Source organism: Dama dama, chromosome 19 (assembly GCF_033118175.1).
Source record: "Dama dama isolate Ldn47 chromosome 19, ASM3311817v1, whole genome shotgun sequence".
Lineage (NCBI taxonomy): Eukaryota > Metazoa > Chordata > Mammalia > Artiodactyla > Cervidae > Dama > Dama dama.
The window spans coordinates 80,330,806-80,345,288 of record NC_083699.1 but is presented as its reverse complement, the minus strand read 5'-3'; positions in this window follow the sequence as shown (position 1 = coordinate 80,345,288).

Genomic DNA, 14,483 nt, shown 5'->3' with positions numbered 1-14,483 from the left:
TTTTTGATGTATTTGTGGGGAGGCTGGCCAACTCTTCATCTTACTCCTCTGCCATCTTCTTCTGATCTCTTGATATCATTTTAATTTTCTTAAATTTGCTGAGGCTTGATTAGTGATCCAAGAAAGGTATGTTCCATGTGCACTTAAGAAAATATATTCTGCCTTTGGATGGAATGTCCTGAAGATATCAATTATGTCCTTCTGATGTAATGTGTCATTTAAGGATTGTGTTTCCTTGTTAATTTTCTGTTTTGATGATCTGTCCATTGATGCTAATGGGATGTTAAGTCCCCTACTATTAAGGTGTTACTGTCTTTATGTATATTAGTGTTTGCCTTATATGTTGAGGTTCTCGTTTGTTGGGTGCATAAATAACTACAATTGTTATATCTTTTTTGTGGATTGATCCCTTGATCATTATGTAGTATCCTTCCTTATCTTTTGTAATATTCTTTATTTTAAAGTCTATTTTGTCTGATAGAAGAATTGATACTCCTTCTTTCTTTTGATTTCTACCTGCATGGCATATCTTTTTCCATCCTCTCACTTTTAACCTGTATGTTTCTAGGTCTAAAGTGGGTCTCTTGTAGGCAGCATATATTTGGGTCTTGTTTGGTATCCATTCAGCCAGTCTATGTCTTTTGATTGAGCACTTAACCCATTTACAGTTAAAGTAATTATTAAAATATACATTCCTACTGGCATTTTTTTTTAATTTTTTATTTTATTTATTTATTTATTTTTATTAGTTGGAGGCTAATTACTTCACAACATTTCAGTGGGTTTTGTCATACATTGATATGAATCAGCCATAGATTTACACGTATTCCCCATCCCGATCCCCCCTCCCACCTCCCTCTCCACCCGATTCCTCTGGGTCTTCCCAGTATTTTATTAATTATTTTGGGTTTGTTTTTGGAAGTCTTTTCCTTCTCTTCTATTTCCTGTCTATATAAATCCCTTTAGCATTTGTTGTAAAACTGGTTTGTTGGTATTAAATTCTCTTAACTTTTGCTTGTCTGTAAAGCTTTTGATTTCTCCATCAATTTTTTAAATGAGATCCTTGCTGGGTAGAGTAATTCTAGTTGTAGATTTTCCCCTTTCAGTACTTGAAATATATCTTGCCATTTCCTTCTGGTCTGCAGAGTTTCTGCTGAAAGATCAGCTGTTAAATTTATGGAGTTTCCCTTGTTTGTTGCTTGTTGCTTGTCCCCTGCTGCTTTTAGTATTCTTTCTTTGTTTTTAATATTATTTATTTTGATTAATATGTGTCTTGGTTTGTTTCTCCTTGGGTTTATCCTGTATGGGACTCTTAGCACTTCTTGGACTTGATTAACTATTTCCTTTCCCATGCTGGGGAAGTTTCAATTGTAATCTTGTCAAAAAATTTCTCAGACCCCTTTTTTTTTCTCTTCTTCTCCTGGGACCTCTATAATTTGAATGTTGATGCATTTAATATTGTTCCAGAGGTCTCTGAGACTATCCTCAATCTTTTAATTCTTTTTCCTTTATTCTCTTCTTCAGTAGTTATTTCCTGCATTCTATATTCCAGCTCACTTTTCTGTTCTTCTGCTTCACTTATTCTGCTATTGATTACTTTTAGAATATTTTTAATTTCAATAATGTGTTGCTCATTTCTGTTTGTTTATTCTCTAGGTCCTTGTTAAGTGTGTTTATTGATTTTTTTTCATTTTCTCTATTCTAGTTTTGAAGTTGTGGATCATCTTTATTGTCATTACCCTGAATTCTTTTTCAGGAAGTTTGCCTGTTTCTTCTTTGCTTATTTGGTCTTGTGAGTTTCTACCTTGTTCCTTTATTTGCACAATATTTCTGTCTTTTCATTTTTTCTCTAATGTACTGTGTTTGAGGTATCCTTTTCCCAGGCTTTATGGCCTTCTTCCTTGTGGTTTGTGCCCTCTGTGGGTAAGGTTTGCCCAGTGGTTTGTGTAGGCTTCATGTTGGGAGTGACTTGTGCCTGTGTTCTGGTGGGAGGAGGTGTGTTTTTTTCCCTCTTATTGTCAGGGCTGTGTGAAGTGATATGTTTTGGGGTTGTCTGTGGGGACCCTCTCTGCTTGGATTTGTGTTTTTGCCTTGCTCATTGTTTGTGTGAGGCATCTTCCAATGGGAGTTGCCCACAGTTGGATGATACTGGGTCTTGTATACAGATAGAGGCCCTCATGGGAGTTCTCACTATTAACATTCCCTGGAGTTAGGACTTCTCTGGCAGTCTAAGGTTCTGGACTCAATGCTCCCACTCCCGAGGCTCAGGCTTGAGCTTTGGCCAGGTAACCAAGATTTCACAAGTTGTTTTAGCATTTAAGAGGATTAAAACAAACACAAAAACAAAAAAAAAACAAAAACAAATCAAGGAACAAAAGACCAACCCAAGACAAATGGTAAATAGAAAATCAGACAAACAATAATAGGACACACACAGACACACACACACAAAATCAAAACAATCCAAAGAAAAAAAAAATACAAGAGAGTGATATGGTGAGCAAAGAAAACCAAAAATGATATCAATCAATTAAAAACAAAACTAAAAGGCAAACTAGAAGATAGAACCTAAACAGAGTGCCAATGGGGGAATAAAGCAAAGCAAAGAAAACAGATTAACAAACATGGTGAAAAGAAAAAGAAGAAAAGAAAGAAAAAATAGAAAAGTAAAGTTAAATAGAAGTATATAAGAAGATTTATACATATTAAAGAATAATTATTTATAGCAGGAAAATTACAAAAGTAAAAACAAACAAAATAAAAAGATTTTAAAATTTAATTAAAAAAGAAAAAAAAAAAAGAAATTTAAAATGAGAGGAAAAACCCCCCACAGAACAACAAGAGGCCAACTTATACATAGAAACATATTAAAGAAATAAAAAGTGTGATTAAAAATAAGAGTTCTCAAAAACAGAGTTAATAGTAATAATAAAATCAACAACTACAGTAATGAAAGGAAAAAAAGAAGAAAGAAATCCAAAAGTAACTATAGAGCAAATAAAAATATAAGAATAATAATAAATGTTTTATGTTTTTCTCAGATCTCAGCTGTCAGTGTCCTTTCCTTTGCCCCCTCCCCTTCCAGATATCCTCCAGTACTGGGCTGGTGTCTCTGTATCTTCCAATACTGGCTGGGCTGTGTGGACAGCTCAGACTCTAATCTTGTCCTATTTCCATGTGTTCTTGCCTCCAGTGTCCACAACTGCCAGAGATAGTGCGTTTTCTTTTGTGGAAACTCTCATTATCCTTTCATATATTCCATAGACACAGAGTCTGCCTCGTTGATCTCGTGGATTTAATCTGCAGCTTGTACAGCTGGTGGGAAGGTTTTTTTTTTTTTTTTTTAGAATTCCCCAAAAGTTTATTATTATTTTTTTCCATTTATTTTTATTAGTTGGAGGCTAATTACTTTACAATATTGTAGTGGTTTTTGCCATACATTGACATGAATCAGCCATGGATTTACATGTGTTCCCCATCCCGATCCCCCCTCCCACCTCCCTCTCCACCCGATTCCTCTGGGTCTTCCCAGTGCACCAGCCCTGAGCACTTGCCTCATGCATCCAACCTGGGCTGGTGATCTGTTTAACTCTTGATAGTATACTTGTTTCAAAGCTATTCTCTCAAAACATCCCACCCTCGCCTTCTCCCACAGAGTCCAAGTCTGTACACGCCAGTCAGGATGGCTGCTATCCAAAAGTCTACACACAATAAATGCTGGAAAGGGTGTGGAGAAAAGGGAACCCTCTTACACTGTTGGTGGGAATGCAAACTAGTATAGCCACTACGGAAAACAGTGTGGAGATTCCTTAAAAAACTGGAAATAAAACTGCTATATGACCCAGCAATCCCACTCCTGGGCATATACACCGAGGAAACTAGATCTGAAAGAGACACGTGTACTCCAAAGTTCATCACAGCACTGTTTATAATTGCCAGGACACAGAAGCAACCTAGATGCCCATCAGCAGATGAATGGATAAGGAAGCTATGGTACATATACACAATGGAATATTACTCAGCCATTAAAAAGAATCAGTTCTAATGAGATGGTTGAAACTGGAGCCCATTATACAGAGTGAAGTAAACCAGAAAGATAAACACCAATACAGTATACTAATGCATATATATGGAGTTTAAAAAGATTGTAATGAAAACCCTATATGCAAAACAGAAAAAGAGACACAGATGTACAGAACAGACTTTTGGTGGGAAGGTTTTTGATCCTTTTCCTTAGCCACATTGCCTCTGGAATTCAACTGTGGTTTTATCTCCACCTCTGCATGTGAATCATCCACAGGGGTTTGCTCCTGGGGCTTCCCTGGAGGACTTGGGTGTGCCCCTAGTGAGGGCCAGGTGTAGCGGTGGCACAGCTGCTTGGATCCCAGGTACTCGGTCAGTGCCAAGTACACAAGGGAGCTGGCAGCCAGGAGGAGAAGGAAGTATAGCACTATTAGGTTTTTTTCTAGCTTCTGACAGCTCTGCCCCAGTGGGGGTTAGCATGATGGTGGTGTAGCTGCTTGGATTGTGGGGGCCCTGGATACACCAAGTGTGCAGGGATGTTGGCTGCCTCAGCTGCAGGAGCTATGGTACTATTAGATTCTGTTTCTATCTTCTGGCAGCTGGTATTCAAAGGGGCTCATTGGCTGGCCCTTTTCTGTTTATTGGCCCTTTCAGGTGTTTAAAGGGACCCCCTGATGGGAATCTTCTCTGTTGCTTGGTATGGTAGACACTTGAAGGGCAGTCTCTCCAGGGTCCCTGTTGGTCAGCTGTCAGCACTGGCGTGTGAGAGAGGCTACAGTAATGGCTCCAGCCCCTGCATGTGACTCAGCAGCATCGCCCTGCCTCCGTGACTACCTGGTTTCCCTTCAAAGGCATTTCCCACCAGGATCTCCTCCTTCATGTCCCCTTTGGCCTTCTCCCCACAGTCAACAGCAGACCCTGCCCTGGGATTGCTCTCTGATCCCAATCCTCCAGCTCCCGGCTGTCATGCATTCCAGGAGACTTGCATCCCTGAAGGGATGTGGCAAGGATTGTCTCTGTGATTCGTATTCCCTTCAACCCATCTCAGATCAACTGCTGTACTCTCCAACAGTCTCAAATGCTTCTCCTGTGTCCCAATCAATTGTGTCAATGTTGGGATCTGACATTAAGTCCCCCATCTCCCTGAGTGTAGGCCCAGTCCTGGTCACTCTCCTCTTTCCCCCCTCCTTACTTTATCTTACCGAGATTTGCATGTATCTATACATCCCTTTCCAGTGATCTCCTGCCTGTTTTCAGCTGGTGTTCTGCGAGGTCTTCTGTGTCTGAATGTGTATTCCTGATGCATCCGTGGAGAGAGATGTACTCCATATCCACCTATTTCTCTGCCATCTTGTCTCCTCCATATTTGGTTCTTGAGGTGGTGTGATTTGTTTCTCAATTTCTTTCTAATATTAGAGCATAGATTTTTGGGGATAAAAATATACATAACATTATATTTATCATGATAATCATTTTCTAAGTATACAGTTCATAAATGTTGAGTATTCTTATTGTTGTGCAACAGGTGTCTAGAACATTTTTATCTTGTAATGTAAATCTTTGGAACTTAAGCCAGAATATTTGGCTCCTATATCTTGTAGTTAAAAATGTATTAACTTTTACTTTTGTTTATGTTTTGAAAATGAGAGCAAATTCACGTGTGAAGGTAGCAGGCAGTTAGGAATGAAACTGTACAGAAGCTCCAGTGTCCTTGTCTTTTGAAGTGAAATGCTGACTAAAGAATTAATGATTGGAAAAAAAAGAATTAATGATTGGGAAATGCAAAGATTTAGAAAGAATAGCTGTTGGTATAGGGGACTGGTAACAATTCAGACTATAATTCTGCCTCATAGCAGAATCCCCAAACTCTCAGTTCCTTGAAAATATAAACACCTAACACACATTCCCAAGTTATTTTTAGAAAGCAGACCCCATCCAGATGAAAACTGAGGACCACAAGAACATAGACCCTAAATTAGTTGAAACCACAAGGTTGATGATTCTTGAAACTTCACTTTGATGCCAGCCAATCTCTGCTGATCATGCCTTGCTCCTTGAATACTATAAAACTCCCCACTACCCACTCCAGGGTGGGCCACACAAATTGAGGGCATTAGCCCAATGTGGCCCCTTTTGCTTGGCAAAACACTAAAAGCTTTTCTTTTCTACTTCACTCTGTTTCCATGTTTCTACTCAGAACTAGTGAACAGAGGATAAATTTCCACAAGAATACAACAACAGGTCTTTGTAGTCTTTATTACTGAACCCCCATCTTGTGGCAGATGCTGTTGTGGATCTCATGAAGTATGTGGAATCTCAACAATATGGACAAAAACCTCAAGGTCAGTACAGACCCAGCATTTCTTCCTGGAGCATGTCATGTGTATTCAGGGTCTCCTGAGAAACAGAACCAACAGGTTGTATATATGTATGTAAAGAGACTTATGATAAAGAATTGACTTACATGATTATGGAGGTTCGAAAGTCCCATAACCTGCCATCAACAACCTGGAGACCTAAGTGAGCTGAAATTTCAGTTTGATTCTAAAGGCAGGAAAAGACTGCTCAAAATAGTGGGGCAGAAGGAGGTCTCTCTTGGTCTTTTTTATTCTTATTGAAGTATAGTTGCTTTACAAAATTGTGTTAGTTTCTGGCATACAACATAGTGGTTCAAAATTTTTATAGATTTTAGTCTATTTAAAGTTATTATAAAATATTGACTATACCCCTATGCTGTACATTATATACTTGTAGCTTATTTATTTTATACCTAGTAGTTTGTGTCTTTTTATTCCCTTCCCTCTCCCACTGGTAACCACTAGTTTGTTCTCTGTATCTGTGAGTCTGTTTATGTTTTGTTATATTTATTCATTTGTTTGACTCTTTAGATTTCACTTTTAAGTGGTAACAAAAAATGTTTGTCTTTGCCTGATTTAATTTATTTAGCATAATACCCTCCATATCTATCCATGTTGATGCAAATGTCATTGTTTTATCATTTTTGCTATGGCCGAGTGATATTCCATTGTGTGTATCTATTAGGTTGGCCAAACAGTTTGTTTTGGTTTTTCCACCACATTTTACAGAAAAACCGGAATGAACTTCTTGGCTAACCCTGTAGGTAGGTAGGCAGATAGATAGGAATATATAGATACATATCTTTGTTCATTCATCTGTTGATGGACACTTAGGTTGTTTCTGTGTCTTGGATATTGTGAATAGTGCTGCTATGAACATGGGGGGTGCATGTATATTTTTTAATCAGAGTTTGTCCAAATATATGCCCAGGAGGGAGATTGTAGGATGGTGTGGTAGTTCTGTTTTTAGGTAGTTCTATTATTGAGGAATCTTCATATTGTTCCATCAATTTATACCCTCACAAACAGTGCATGAGGATTTCCTTTTCTCCATACCTTTCCAACATTTGTTATTTGTTTTTTTTTTTTTTTATTTACTTGATCACACTGTGGTTATCACTCAAGGTTTCCAAGATGACATTGGGGACCCTGGACAAATTTAGCATCTATGTGATCTTGGACAAGTTATTTAACTTCTCCGTGCCTCAACTTCCTCATTGTAAAGATGATAATTGCTCCTCTCTCATTGGGTTGTCTCAAGGATTAAATGAATTAGAATTTGTAAAGCACTTAGAAGGGTGCATGGCAAGTTGTAGGTACAACAGGTGTTACATTCAATTTTAACATATCTCTGAAGCTCTATGTTTAGTTTGATGTACAGTACAAATAAATGTAATTGACATGATTTCAAGGATATATTTGCTTAGTATGAGGCTAAATAAAAAGCAGTAAGTTGATTTCAAGACAAATATTAAGTAAATACTAATATAGAACTGGACATGGAACAACAGACTGGTTCCAAATAGGAAAAGGAGTACATCAAGGCTGTATATTGTCACCTTGCTTATTTAACTTATATGAAGAGTACATCATGAGAAATGCTGGGCTGGAAGAAGCACAAGCTAGAATCAAGATTTCTGGGAGAAATATCAATAACCTCAGATAAGCAGATGACACCACCCTTATGGCAGAAAGTGAAGAGGAACTAAAGGGCCTCTTGATGAAAGTGAAAGAGGAGAGTGAAAAAGTTGGCTTAAAGCTCAACATTCAGAAAACTAAGATCATGGCATCCGGTCCCATCACTTCATGGCAAACAGATGGGGAAACTGTGGAAACAATGTCAGACTTTATTTTTTTGGGCTCCAAAATCACTGCAGATGGTGATTGCAGCCATGAAATTAAAAGACACTTACTCCTTGGCAGGAAAGTTATGACCAACCTAGATAACATATTAAAAAGCAGACATTACTTTGTCAACAAAGGTCCATCTAGTCAAGGCTATGGTTTCTCCAGTGGTCATGTATGGATGTTAAAGTTGGACTGTGAAGAAAGCTAAGCACCGAAGAATGGATGCTTTTGAATTGTGATGTTGGAGAAGACTCTTGAGAGTGCCTTGGACTGCAAGGAGATCCAACCAGTCCATCTATAGGAGATCAGTCCTGGGTGTTCATTGGAAGGACTGATGCTGAAGCTGAAACTGAAACTCCAATACTTTGGCCACCTCATGCGCAAAGTTGATTCATTGGAAAAGACCCTGATGTTGGGAGGGATTGGGGGCAGGAGGAGAAGGGGACGACAGAGGATGAGATGGCTGGATGGTATCACTGACTCGATGGATATGAGTTTGAATAATCTCCGGGAGTTTGTGATAGACAGGGAGGCCTGGCGTGCTGTGATTCATGGGGTCGCAAAGAGTCAGACACGTCTGAGCAACTGAACTGAACTGAACTGAATATAGGAGTTACAGGAAAATGGTAAAAAAAAAAAAAAAAAAATATGAGACAGTGAAAAGTGCATGATTAGGTTTTGTAAATACTATGAATGAAAAAAAAAAAAAAGGTCATATCTTTGGAGACCAACCAACCCCAGCCTGGCTTTCTGAGAGGTTTCCTGGGATGCAGTACTTTCAGTACTAAATCCAGAAGAATCCCCAGGAAACCAGGATATTTGCATTGAATCTGTATATTGCTTTCTGTAGTACACTCCTTTTGACAGTACTGATTTTTCCAATCCGTGAACATGGCATATCTTTCTATCTCTTTGTGCCTTTGTTGATTTCTTTCATCAGTATCTAATGGTTTTTAGAGTACAGGTCTTTTGTCTCCTTACGTAGGTTTATTCCTAGGTATTTTATTCTTTTTGACGTGATGGTAAATGGAATTGTTTCTTGGATTTTCCTTTCTGATTTTTCATTGTGAGTGTATAGAAATGCAACAGATTTCTGTGTATTAATATTACAGACTGAAACTTTACCAAATTCATTGATGAGCTCTAGTAGTTTTCTGGTAGCATTTTTAGGACCTTCAATGTATAGTATCATGTCATCTGCAAACAGTGATAGTTTAATTTCTTTTCCAGCTGGATTCCTTTTAGTTTTATTCTCTGATTACAATCGTGAGGACTTCCAAAACTATATTGAGTAAAAGTGGTGAGACTGGACACCCTTGTCTTGTTCCTGATCTTAGAAAAATATGCTTTCAGTTTTTCACCATTGAGTATGATGTTAGTTATAGGTTATCATATATAGCCTTTATTATATTGGGATATGTTCCTCTATGCTCACTTTCTAGAGAGTTTTTATTATAAACCGGTGTTGAATTTTGTAAAAAGCTTTTTCTGCATCTACTGAATGATCATATGGATTTTCTCTTCAATTTATTGATGTGGTATATCACACTGATGATTTACCAATATTAAAAAATCCTTACATCCTTGGGATAAATCCTACTTGATCATGGTGTATGGTCCTTTTAATGTATTGTTGGATTCAGATTGCCAGTATTTTTTGAGGATTTTCACATCTATGTTCATAAGTGATATTGGCCTGTAATTTTCTTTTTGGGGTGGTATGTTTGTCTGATTTTGGTATTAGGATGGTGGTGACCTCATAGAAAGAGTTTGGGAATTTTCTGCAACTTTTTTGGAACAGTTTCAAGAGGATAGGTGTTAGCTTTTCTCTAAATATTTGATAGAGTTCACCTGTCAAGCCATATGGTCCTGGACTTCTGTTTGTTGGGAGTTTTTAAATCACAGATTTAATTTCAGTGCTTGTGATTGCTGTTTATATTTTCTATTTCTTCCTGGTTCAGTCTTGGGAGGCTAGAAGCTATACCTTTCTAATAATTTGTCCATTTCCCCCAGATTGCTCACTTTATGGACATATAGTCGCTTGTAGTACTTTCTTATGATCCTTAGTATTTCTGCAGTGTCAATTATAGTTTCTCCTTTTTCATTTCTAATTTTACTGATTTGTGTCCTCTCCCTTGTTTTCTTGATGAGTCTGGCTAAAGGTTTATCAATTTTATCTTTTGAAAGAACCAGCTTTTAGTTTCATTGATCTTTGATAATGCTTTCTTTATCTCTATTTTATTTATTTCTGCTCTGATCTTTATGTTCTATTTCTTTCTAACTTTAGGTTTTGTACATCTTTCTCTAGTTGTTTTAGGTGTAAGTTTAGGTTGGTTGAAATTTTTTGTTGTTATTGATGTAAGATTGTATTGCTGTAAATGTCCCCCTTAGGACTGCTTTTGTTGCATCCCATAGGTTTTGGATCACTGTTCTTTCCATTATCATTTGTCTCTAGGTATTTTTTTTAAATTTCCTCTTTGATTTCTTCAGTGATCTTTTGGTTGTTTAATAACATATTGTTTACCCTCCACATGTTTCTGTTTTAATAGTTTTTTTTTTTTTTCATTTAGTTTATTTCTAATCTCATAGTGTTGTGATGGAAAAAGATGCTTGATATGATTCCAATTTTCTTAAATTTACCAAGGCTCACCTTGTGGTTCAGCATGTGGTCTATCCGGGAGAATGTTTTGTGTGTACGCAGACGGAATTCTTGAGAAGAATTCCGTCTGCTGCTTTCAGATAGAATGCTCTATAAATATCCGTTCAGTTCGGTTCAGTCACTCAGTCGTGTCCCACTCTTTGTGACCCCATGCATTGCAGCACGCCAGGCCTCCCTGTCCATTACCAACTGCTGGAGTTTACTCAAACTCATGTCCATTGAGTAGGTGATGCCATCCAACCATCTCATCCTCCATCATTCCCTTCTCCTCCCGCCTTCAATCTTTCCCAGCACCAGGGTCTTTTCAAATGAGTCAGTTCTTCGCATCAGGTGGCCAAAGTATTGGATTTTCAGCTTCAGCATCAGTCCTTAAGTTGATTTGATCAAATGTGTCATTTCGGGCCTGTATTTCCTTATTAATCTTCTATCTGGATGATCAGTCCATTGATGAAAGTGAGATGTTAAAGTCCCCCACTATTATTGTGTTAGTGTCAGTTTCTCCCTTTATGGTTGTTAGTGTTTGCCTTACATACTGAAATGCTCCTATGTTGGATGCATACACATTTACAGTTGTCATATGTTCTTACATTGATTCCTTGATCATTATGCAGTGTTGCTTTTTGTCTCTTCCATAAAGTCTTTTTGTCTGATATGAGTATTGCTACTACAGCTTTCATTTGATTTTCTTTTGTGTGGAATAACTTTTCCATCCTCTCACTTTCAGTCTGTATTTATCCCTAGATCTGAGGTGGGTTTCTTGTAGACAGCATATATATGGATCTTTATACACATACACACACACACATAATAAAACATGGATATATACATTTGTATCCATTGAGCCAGTCTACATCTTTTGGTTGGTGCATTTAATCCATTTACATTTAAGGTAGTTATTGACATGTATGCATCTGTTACCATTTTCTTAGCTGTTTGGGTTTGATTTTGCAGGTCTTTTCCTTCTCTTTTGTTTCCTGACTAGACAAATTCCTTTCAGTTCAGATCAGTCACTCAGTTGTGTCCAACTCTTTGTAACCCCATGGACTGCAGCCCACCAGCTTCCCTATCCATCACCAACTCCTGGCGCTTACTCAAAATCATGTCCATAGAGTTGCTGATGTCATCCAACCATCTCATCCTTTGTCGCCCCCTTCTCCTCCTGCTTTCAATCTTTCCCAGCATCAGGGTCTTTTCCTTTAGCATTTGTTTCTAAATTTGCTTTGGCAGTGCTAAATTTTCTTAAAATTTTCTTGTCTGTAAAGCTTTTGATTTCTCCATCAAATCTGAATGACAGTCGCACCGGGTAGAGTATTCTTGGTTGTAGATTCTTCCTTTTCATAACTTTAAATATATCATGCCACTCCTTTCTGGCTTTCAGAATTTCTGTTGAGAAACCCACTGACAACCGTATGGGCATTCCCTTGTGTGTTATTTGTCATTTTTCCCTGTTGCTCTTAATATTTTACATTTGTTTTTAATTTCTGTCTGTTTGATTACTATGTGTTTCAGCATGTTCCTCCTTGGGTTTATCCTGTCTGGAACTTTCTGAACTTCCTGGACTTGGTTGACTATTTCCTTTCCTATATTAGGGAAGGTTTCAGCTATTATATCTTCCAATATTTTCTCAAGTCCTTTCTCTCTTCTCCTTCTGGGATCCCTATAATGCAAATGTTGATGTGTTTACTATTGTACCAGAGGTCTCATAGGCTATCTTCATTTTTTTTTTCATTTTTTTTTTTTTTACTATATTCTTCTCTGTGACAGTGATTTCCACCATTCTGTCTTCCAGGTCACTTATTGATTCTTGTGCCTCTGTTATTGATTCCTTCTAGTGTATTTTTCATTTCAGTTATTGTATTGTTCATCTCTGTTTCTTTGTTCTTTAGTTTTTGGTCTTTGTTAAACATTTTCTGTATCTTCTCAATGTTTACCTACATTCTTTTCCCAAGATCCTTGATCATTTTCACTATCTTTATTCTGAATTCTTTTCCTGAAAGGTTGCCTATCTATACTTCATTTAGTTGTTTTTCCAGGGTTCTATCTTTTTCCTTCATCTGGGACATAATCTTCTGCATTTTCATTTTTTTTAAACTTTCTGTGATTGTGGTTTTAGTTCTGGAGGCTGCAGGATTGTATTCTTCTTGCATCTGCTCTTGCATCTGCTATCTGCTCTCTGTTGGATGAAGCTATCTAAAAGACTTGTGTAAGCTTCCTGATGGGAGTGACTGATGGTGGGTAGAACTGGTGGTTCTTGCTCTGGCGGGCAGGGACATGCTCAGTAAAACTTTAATCTGTTTGCCTGCTGGTGCATGGGGCTGTGTTCCCTCCCTATTAGTTGTTTGGCCTGTGGTGACCTAGCCCTGGCATCTACAGGCTCCCTGGTAGGATTAATGGCAATGACCTCCAGCAAGGTTTACTCCAATGGGTGCTTCCAAGAACTGCTGCTGCCAGTGGCCTTGTCCCTGCACTGAACCACTACCACCCCACACCTCTGCAGGAGACCCTCCGGCAATGGCAGGTAGGTCTGGTTCAGTATCCTGTGGGGTCACTACTCCTTTCCCCTGGGTCCTGGTACACGTAAGATTTTGTGTGTGCCCTCCAAGAGTGGAACGTCTGTTCCCCCAGTCCTGATTGCAAATCAAATCCTGCTGGCCTTTAACAGCAGATTCCCTAGGAATTCCTAGACTCTCCACTGGCTTACTAGGCTGGGAAGACAGATGGCTCAGAACCTTCACAACAGTGAGAGATTATCTGCAGTTATAGTTCTCTAATTTGTAGGTCACTCACTTGGCAGGTATCTGATTTTATCATGATTTCACCCCTCCAACTGTCTCATAGGAGCTTATTCTTTGTCTTTGGGCATGAGATATCTTTTTTTTGGGTGGGTTCCAGGATCTTCCTGTCAATGGTTACTCAACAGTCAGTTGTGATTTCAGTGGTCTTGCAGGAAGGGCAGAGGACACATCTTCTTACTCCATTATCTTGAACTAATTTGGAGCCTTATTTCTCTTCAACAAATGAGATTTTATAATTGGCAGTATTCCAAGTTTCTGGCATGTTATGCTGCACAAGAGTGTATCTCCTTGACCATTGGTTTTTGTTTGAGTAAAATCATCTTACACTTATGTCTTAGAAAAGTTATCTCACTCAAATCTTGTTTACACATATTTTTTCCAGAATCAATTTAATGCAACAAACATTTATTGAATACCAGCTATGAGCTCAGTTCTATGAAGTCAGAAAAGGAATGAGGATCTCAGTTGCTGGGAACCATGACTGTGAATGCATGATAGGAATCCAATTAGCACATAATACTGATGATGTCACTTGTGGCAAATCTGATGATTTTTACCTGGAGCTGAGGTTCACTTTTTATGGGATATGGGAGACAGGCTTGGGGTATGGAAAGTCTAAAAGAGTTTCTAGGCTCAGAGAAATTAATTCTCAGGACTCATGTCATTGTTTATAATGAAATTCTAAGACTTGTGGTGCCGAGACTCTTTCCAGACAGCATTCTCTCTAATTGTATTAATAGCTCCCCTGAGTCCTTGCAGGTTTTAGAAAGACAATGTTGAAAGAGAAAAATAGATTATAAA